Below are 8,709 nucleotides of genomic sequence, written 5' to 3' on the forward strand. Positions count from 1 at the left end.
GAAGCTGCCACTGCTGCTGCACAACATGCTTCTCATACCCTACAGCACCTTCAGCCTCCTTGCCTGCCTCATTGCCTCCAGTGCCAGTGGGCTGTGCCTGTGTGGGGTATACTCCCAACTATAGTACTGTACTGTGTGGCAAGAAAAAATTTCCTTGGAACCTAACACCTCCTCCCCCATTTACTTTAATTCTTATAGGGAAATTGGATTCGCTTAACATTGTTTCACTTAAAGATCCATTTTTCAGGAACCGGATTACACCGTTAGATGAGCAGTTACTATATACTTTTACACTTGAATTGCCAGAGTGTATGCGCCTTTCTATTTCCTCAGTAGGGTATGTCTTTCAATCTTTAAAGGATGCCTTTCCGCCTCTAACTGCATTTTTACTCTGTTGTTTAGCCAGGGTGGCATTTTTTGTTGTTGTTGATCCTCTTGCTTTTTTTTATTGGGAATACACATTTAGTCTGAGCCTCTGTTATGGTGTTTTTAAATAGTTTCCACGCAGCTTACAGGTATTTTACTCTTGGGACTGTTCCTTTGAATTTCCATTTAACTAGCTTCCTCACTTTTGGGTAGTTCCTCTTTTTGAAGCTGAATGCTAATGTAGTGGGTTTCTTTGGTATTTCGCCTCCTATTAAGAATTAATTACATCATGGTTGCTATTATTGAATGGCCCAGCTATATGCACCTCTTGGACCAGACTCTGTGCTCCACTTAGGACTAGATCAAGAATTGCCTCTCCTCTCGTGAGTTCCAGGACTAGCAGTTCCAAGCAGCTGTCATTAATGGTGTCTAGAAGTTTTATCTCTGCATCCCGTCCTGAGGTGACCTGTTCCCAGTCAATATGGGGATAGTTTAAATCCCCCATTATTATTGGTTTTTCTGTTTTTTTTTATTGCCTCTAATCTCTCTGAGCATTTCACAGTCACCTGCACCATCCTAGTCAGTATATTCCTACTGCTATTCTCTTCTTATTCAAGCATGGAATTTCTAGCTATAGAGATTCTGTGTACAGACTGATTCATTGAAGATTTTTAGTGTATTTGACTGTGCTTTCTTTCTGACATAGTGCCACTCCTCTCCCCCTCAATGTGATCTACTCTTGTCATAAACAGATAGCTAAGGGTTAATGTCTCTTTCACCTGGAAAGGGTTAACAAACAACACCTGACCAGAGGACCAATCAGGAAACAAGATACTTTCAAATCTGGGTGGAGGGAAGTTTGGGTGTGGGTTCTTTGTTCTGGGTCTGTTGTCTCTCTGGCTCTGAGAGTGACCACACGTATCTACAGGCTCTCTAATCTTCTGTTTCCAATTTGTAAGTACAAAGGTAGAAAGACGGTATAGGCTTTTAAATTGGTTTTCTGTATTTGCAAATGTGTAGTTTGCTGGAAATATTTTAAATTGCATTTTTTCTGGATAAGGCTGTTTATCCATTTTCTATAAGCTGAACAACCCTGTAATATTCCATCTTAAATTTACAGAGATTATTTTTACTCTTTTTGTCTTTTATTAAAAACTTTCTTTTTTAAAGACCTAATTCATTTTTTACTCCTTGTTAATGCTAAGGTATTGAGTCTGTATTCCCCAAGGACTTGGTGGGAGGGAAAGGTAAATTTCCTCTTTGTGTTAGATTCAAGGAGCTTGAATCTGTATTGCCTCTGGGTGAGGGGGAGAAGGGGGAGAGAAACCTGATCTCTCTGTGCTGGGTTTCAAGGAGTTGAAGCATGGTAATCTCCTGGTTTACCCAGGCAGGAAAGATCTGGGAGGAGGTAAAGAGAAGGAAGGGAAATAGTTTATTTCCCTTTGTTGTGAGACTCAAGGAATCTGGGTCTTGGGGGTCCCCAGGGAAGGTTTTAGGGAGACCAGAGTTTATCAGGTACTCAGAATCCTGATTGGTGGCAGCCTATCAGATCTAAGCTGGTAATTAAGCTTAGAGGATTTCATGCTGGTACCCATATTTTGGACGCTAAGGTTCAAATTTGGGAATTATGCCATGACAGGTAGTGCCACCCCTCTCCCCCTCAATGTGATCTACTCTGTCACCTCTATATCTTTTGTACCCAGGTATTAACTGTATCCCACTGATTATCATTGTTCAACCAAGTATCTATGGTACATATTATATCAATATCCTCATTTAATACCAGGCACTCAACTTCACCCATCTTAGCCTTCATACTTCTAGCACTTGTATACAAGCACTTCTAAAATCTGTCAATATTTTGTTCTCTGCCTTCATGTGGTGTAATTGAATGGGACTCTTTTCTGTCTGAGTTTTTCTCTTCTGCTCCTACCTGTACTTTATCAATCTCTATCCTCTCCTCTTTACTAGGATATCGAGGCTCTCCATTAATAGATACACCCCTTAGTATGGGTCTGTCTGACCCATGTGCTCCTCCGCACCTGTCGGTTTCCCCCAGCTCTTGGTTTGCAAACTTCTCTATGACCTTTTTAATTTTACATGCCAGCAATCTGGCTCCAGTTTGAGGTTTAGGTGGAACCCATCCTTCCTGTACAGGCTCCTCCTTCCCAAAAGGTTCCCCAGTTCCTAATAAATCTAAACTCCTCCTCCCTACACCATCGTCTCATCCATGCATTGAGACCCTGCATTTCTACCTGTCTAACTGATCCTGTGCATGGAACTGAAAGTGTTTCAGAGAATGCACCTATGGAGATCCTGGACTTTAATCTCTTCTTAGCAGCCTAAATTTGGCCTCCAGGACCTCTTTCTTACCTTTCCCTATGTCACTGGTGGCTGTATATACCACAATCCCCATCTCCTCCCTAGAACTGCACATTAGTCTATCTAGATGACTCAAGAGGTCTGCAACCTTTGCATCCAGCTGGCGATTCACCAAGCAATTCTCCCAGTCATTACAAACCCAGCTATCTATATTTCCAACAATCAAAACCGCCATTACTACTACCTGTCTCTTCCTATTAACTGGACTTTCCTCCCCTGGAGAAGTATCCTCCATGCAAGCAGACACTATGACATCATCTGGAAGAAGCATCCCAATTATGGGATCATTTCCCTCTGCTCCAGTTAGATGTTCTCCTTCCCCCAGACCTTCGTCCTCCTCAACAGCACAGAGGCTGTCAGGTGGTCGGTGGGACTGGTCTACTGGGTCCCTGAGAGTCTTATCTATATACCTCTCTGCCTCCCTTAGCTCCTCCAGTTCAGCCATTTCTGGCTCAAGAGCCTATACTGTGTCTCTGAGGGCCATGGGTTGCTTGCACTGAATGCCATCTGCCCACAAGGTAGGTAATTGTACATGCTGCATTCCATGCAATACACTGACTAGCCCCCGCCCTGCAGCTCGACTGCTCCCTGCAGTGTTTTTACTCTTGAAAGGGGGTTTGGGAGGGGCATTATTGACCTAAGTTTAAAATATGTATGTTGGGGTATCTGGCTCTCATGTTCCCTTTCTAAACTCCCTCACATCTCCCCTGTTTGCTGCTCTTGTTCATTAGCTCCTCTGGTTGTTTAGCCAATATTTAATAATGGCCTCCTCAGTCTAGCAGAGAAAGGTCTAAGAGGATCCAATGGCTGGAAGCTGAAGCCAGACAAATTCAGATTGGAAAGAAGGGGTCAATTTATAACAGTGAGAGTATGTAACCGCTGGAACAACTTACCAAGATTGGCTGTTTATCTAACAGCTCTGCCGTAGGAATTACTTGGGGGACGTTCTCTGGCCTATGCTATGCAGGAAGTCAGCAGAGATGATCAGAGTGGTCCCTTCTGGCCTCGAGATCTATGAATCTATGGATAAATCACTGGGTTAACCTCCATGAGCAAACCTGGCCATCACACTGGGTCTGGGTCCCTGGGGATAGCACGGCAGTGCTGCATAGAGTTCTCTGCCACGCTGACCTCAGCCAAGTGATGCTCCTTCTCCAAATAACAGCCTGCTTTCCCTCATCTCCATGGTCACAGGACCACTCGTTTCCAACACAGACTCAGTAAAAGGTCACCTCTTGGAACTCCAGGACAGACAGTTCATTAACACCCACTCCTGATTCATAGCATGAACAGTCACAGCTTTGGTGAACTCCCATGGCTCCTGTGAGCCTGTGTTTGGATTCAGTGACTCTTGTGTAGAATGTGATTGTGTTTGGCTGTCCTTTTCAGTGGTCCTTCTGTAGCATTTTTGTGGTGCCACTTCTGCCTTTTCCAGCTAAAACAGGCAATAAAGCAGTGTCCCTGGTTTGATTATGAATCTCGTAATAACCGGTATCTTTCTCAGAGCTCCTGGGATGGCAGGAGAATCTCAGCTGCTGTTACAAAAAAAAAAAAAAGGAAGTTTCTAACCCACGCGGTTGGGAGAAGCTGGGAAATGTCATTCAGGGGCACTCTAAAAGGGTCAAAACCAGAAGGCAAATAGAGAACCCCCCCATTTATTAGCCTAAAAATCAAGAGCTTTTTAAAAGCCAGGCTCATGATTTGGAGGCTGACCTGTGACTTGAACGCTGTGGGTTGTGAGGAAGTCAGCTCCTGTGCTCGGTGAACAGGGAGATTTGCCGTGCAGGGCAGTGGATCTGACAGCGCACCCCGAGCCCCCCGGTGCCTGGGCCTCACGAGGACAGCGGGCAGGATGCTGATACATGGCACTGCCATTTCTTAGTGCCTTGCATGGGCACTGGTTGTGATGGGTACCCTGGGAGCCCTGCCTGTCACCCACCTACCCCCCGCTGGGCTCTGGCACATCTGGGGCGGGGGGGGGGCTGCAGCTGGCTCACAGGGGCTGGTGCGGTGCTTGCCTGTCTGACCTGCCCGTTGTGTGCCAGGCAGCTTGAAACCCCAGGGCAGTGGCTGGCAGGGTGGGAAAGGGAGGAGAGTGAAGCACGAAGACCAGCCAGGCAGCCTCAGCTTTAGCAGCCCTGCCAATGAGTCACAGTGCAGGGGTTGGGGCTGGTTTTGGGGGCCCCTGAACTCCTTGGGGATCTGCCCAAGCCACCTGCAGTTCCCCCATCAGCTGCTAGAGCTGGCTGTCCTGCCAGTGCTGCAGGGGGCCATGGGCCTCCTGCCCCCCACCCACCCCCAGCAGAGGAGACTTCTGTTCATGGTGCCAGGCAGGGGACACAGCTCTGGGCAGACCCCTTCCCTGCTGGCTAGAGCCAAAGGGTGGCTGCAGGAGCTGGAGGGGGTGGGAAGCCGGATGCTGGAGAAGCCAGCACTGGCAGGGCTGTCCGCCCTTGTGGCTTCATTACCAGGCCTGTGATATTTCCTTTGGACTCCCAGCCCAGCCATGGAGACGATTCATTACATGGAAACCTCAGCTTCCCTTTCAACACACAGGGAAGTTTCTTGCCTTCATGGCTGTGCAGAAAAGCCGGGAAACGTGAGCTTAGTGCATCTGCATGGCTCACATCCGGAAGATGGACTCGCCATGGCTTGGAGTCTCTGAGACCAGATTAACATTTTCCTGATCCAATTAATCCACTTTCTGGCCCCGTTGCTGTGGTGTGTTGATAAGAGGACGGGGGAGGGGGGTGAGTTTGGGTAGCTGTGGTGGTCTCGTCTGGCTGTGAGGTGAGTGAAGCTTCCTTCATGAGCCATGGGGAGAACAGACTTGTCTGCATTGCCCCGAACATGCTCATACCACTTGCAGCTCTCCATTATGACACTGACTCTAATAAAATCTCATGCTTCAGGGCTTCACCTGGTGACCTGTCGGGGTCAGGAAGATATTTACTTCCCCATGCACAATTGTCATTTGGATTTTTTCTTTCTGAAGCATCAGGGATTGGCCAGAGCTGGGGACAGGACACTGGATGTGGTGGACCAGTGTTCTGAGAATCCTCTTTCTAGATGTCCGGCTGGTGTGCCTCGCTCACATTCTTGGGGTCAGACTGATCACCACATTCGGGGTTAAGAAGGAATTTTTCCCAGGCCAGACTGGCAGGGAACTTGGGGGTGGAGGGGTGTCCCCTTCCTTGGAAGCATGAAGCCAAGGTTGACTGCTGGGATCATCTGGGCATGTCCATCTGATCAATCCCCTGCCATTGCAGGGGCCTCGCCCCCTCGTGGTCTCTGCTTGTGGCTCACAACAGTTTAGTCTCCTGAGGACAGAAATGCTTTAGTTTAATTAAAGTCACTGGGCTCAAAGCAGGGGTAACTGGCTGAAATGTATTAGCTTGACTTATACAAGAGCTCAAAGCGCTGGTTACCCCTGTCCGGGGTCTTGTCTCCAGCTGTGGCCAATCGCTGGTGTTTCAGAGGAAGGCCCAATCTGGACCTAAATTCTATAAGCTATAAATGGGAAATATGAAATCCCTGAACCATTTTTATTTTGTAAATTGCTCCTGGTTTTTAAGCTTCACAGCGCTGCGCTGGGGAGCTGGAGAGGGCGGTGGGCTGGAGGAGGAAGTGGAGGCTGTGTAGGGGGTTGTGGCCCGCATTTGTGCAGCTGCACCTTTTGCAGGTGTTCTCTGATTGAATTTCCCACCTGTGATTGTCTCTGTGTGGCATGTGTGGCCAGGGAGTTCAACAACAAGCAGCCAGACTGGGAAACATCTTTTCCAAAACCCCTCTTCTTTTGGGGCCAGTCATGGGGTTTATTAATGCTTGGGGTTGGCAGTAGTGGTTCCCTCACCCCCCTACAACTCCCACAACCAGCTCCCAAGGCCTCCCCTCAGCAACTCCCTTCTCAGGCTTAGATGGGAAGAAGTAGCAGTGAGAACTATCTTTGACTATTGAAACTCATTCACAGCTGCACACTTATTTTTCATAAGATTCTAACCCTTGGAGGAAGAATATGAAAATCAGGGGACTCTTTTTAGACCTTTGGGAAGCTTAATTTGATTTCAAGACAGCCTCTTGCAGCACACTGGTATGCAGTGGGATTGCAACATCACAGTCAGCCAGCCAGCCCTCAGATGGATGCCATTATTCGCTGGCCAGCTGTGCTGCAGAGCAGTCAGCTGAAATTCTGTAAATCTCTCTTGGCGTTTTCTGCCACTTTCATCTGTGTTCCCGGGGGGTGATTATTTAATGCTGCTTGGATTTTCTGTAATTAGAGATGTTCAGAAACTTGGCTAGGTAACTTATTATTTTAAAATAAACAAAGCACATGGCCAGATGAGACAACACTGCCCTGAATTTTTAACAGAGGCCGTTGGACCTCCTAGGTTAACAGCCACACCCGTTTAATATTTGACAGATGCTGCATTAGGGCGCTCTGCTGTACCACACATATGCCCAGGATTGCAAGATCCACCAGGCAGGGACTCTGCTTTTCTGGGTTCTCTGTGCTATGTAAATAGTCATTAATGCTCTGGATTAACTGCAGGCAGGAACAGATGCAGTGATTAGAGTGCTTTGATCAGACCTGATTTCTCCTTCCTAATGTGCAGGCTGCACCATCCACAGGGCTGCTGTCCCTGGGGCACACCCTCCCCTCAGCACAGGAACTGCCATTCCCCTTGATTCAGAAGGGAGCATGTCCCCCAGGACACTTCCTAGGGAGAGTGAGCTGCCCCCTGCCGCCCACTTTTCCCGCTGTCTCCAGGGCTTGTGCCTCTGGTGTTAGCAGGCAGCAGTCTCTGTCTCCAGGACAGCACCAGGCCTGCAAGTGCAGATGGCTCCTGTGACATGGCTCTGGCGAGTCAGCTCTTTGGATCACACACCTGCAAGCCAGGGCGCTCGTTGCCCCATTTCTACCCACACATGCCTCAGCACTGCTGTGCGATGCAGTGAGGAGGAAATGGTGTGGACTCAATAGCAAAACCCAGGAGGGGAGAGATTCAAGGACACACAGCTCCAGTTTTACAGAGCAGCACTTCCAAACGGAGCGAGGACCCGGTGAGCTTGTGAGCTGAGTGAGCCGGCTGCAGCTCTCTGCTCCACAGCCATGATGGCGCTGTGACCCTTTGCCTGGTTTTCAGAGCCCAGCAGGGCTCCTTGTGCTCCTGCCTGTGATCAGTAACAGATGTGCGGCAATGGCCATATATGGGCAGAGATGGACTGCACAAGCCATACCATTACCGTTATGTACTGCCTCCCCTCCCAGCAGTACGTCACAAAGCAGCTAAGAGCCAACTGAAGACGGATACGGTTTCCCTCAGGCAGCTTTTACTGTAAATAAATAAAATACCTGTGGGTTGGCTCTCCACCATTCCTTTGCTATGAGCCAATAGCGTATCACGGAAAGGAGAGGAAGAGAAACTAGTTCTCCTTCTCTAACTGGCTCTGCAAAGAGCATAAATCCCATGTGCTCATCAGGAAAGCTCCCCTCCCTTGAGTTGTTATGGTTTCCCCTTTTGCGTGCTACCCTGAGCCTCCAGCCTTAGGGAAAACCCTCTGCCCCATGCCCACCCTGAGTAGCTGTGCTGGACTCTGGGCAGAAGGCTCAAGGAGCAGAGACAGGAATCCTCTGTCTCAGACTATGATGCCCTTACATGACTCACTCCTCCCCGGCACTCCCATGCCTCGACTCCACCCAGCCCCTGTCTGCTGCCACCCAGAGCCCTCTTGCAGCTAAGCTCCATGATACCTATGGAGGGTGCAACTTCCTCCACGGCTCCACACAAGGTTTTCCCCCCTTATCCTGTGGAATGACCCCAGTCTGGCTGCCAAGGGAGCTTTTCCAGCCGTGGAGGCTGGGACAGGGCTGCATCACCGATTGATGGTAGCCACACCCTCAGCAGGGTGAAGCTAGCTTCCCAGTACAAGCCCCACTGTTAACCTTCTCCCCAGAAAAAA

This window comes from Chelonoidis abingdonii, chromosome 10 (assembly GCF_003597395.2).
Source record: "Chelonoidis abingdonii isolate Lonesome George chromosome 10, CheloAbing_2.0, whole genome shotgun sequence".
NCBI lineage: Eukaryota > Metazoa > Chordata > Testudines > Testudinidae > Chelonoidis > Chelonoidis abingdonii.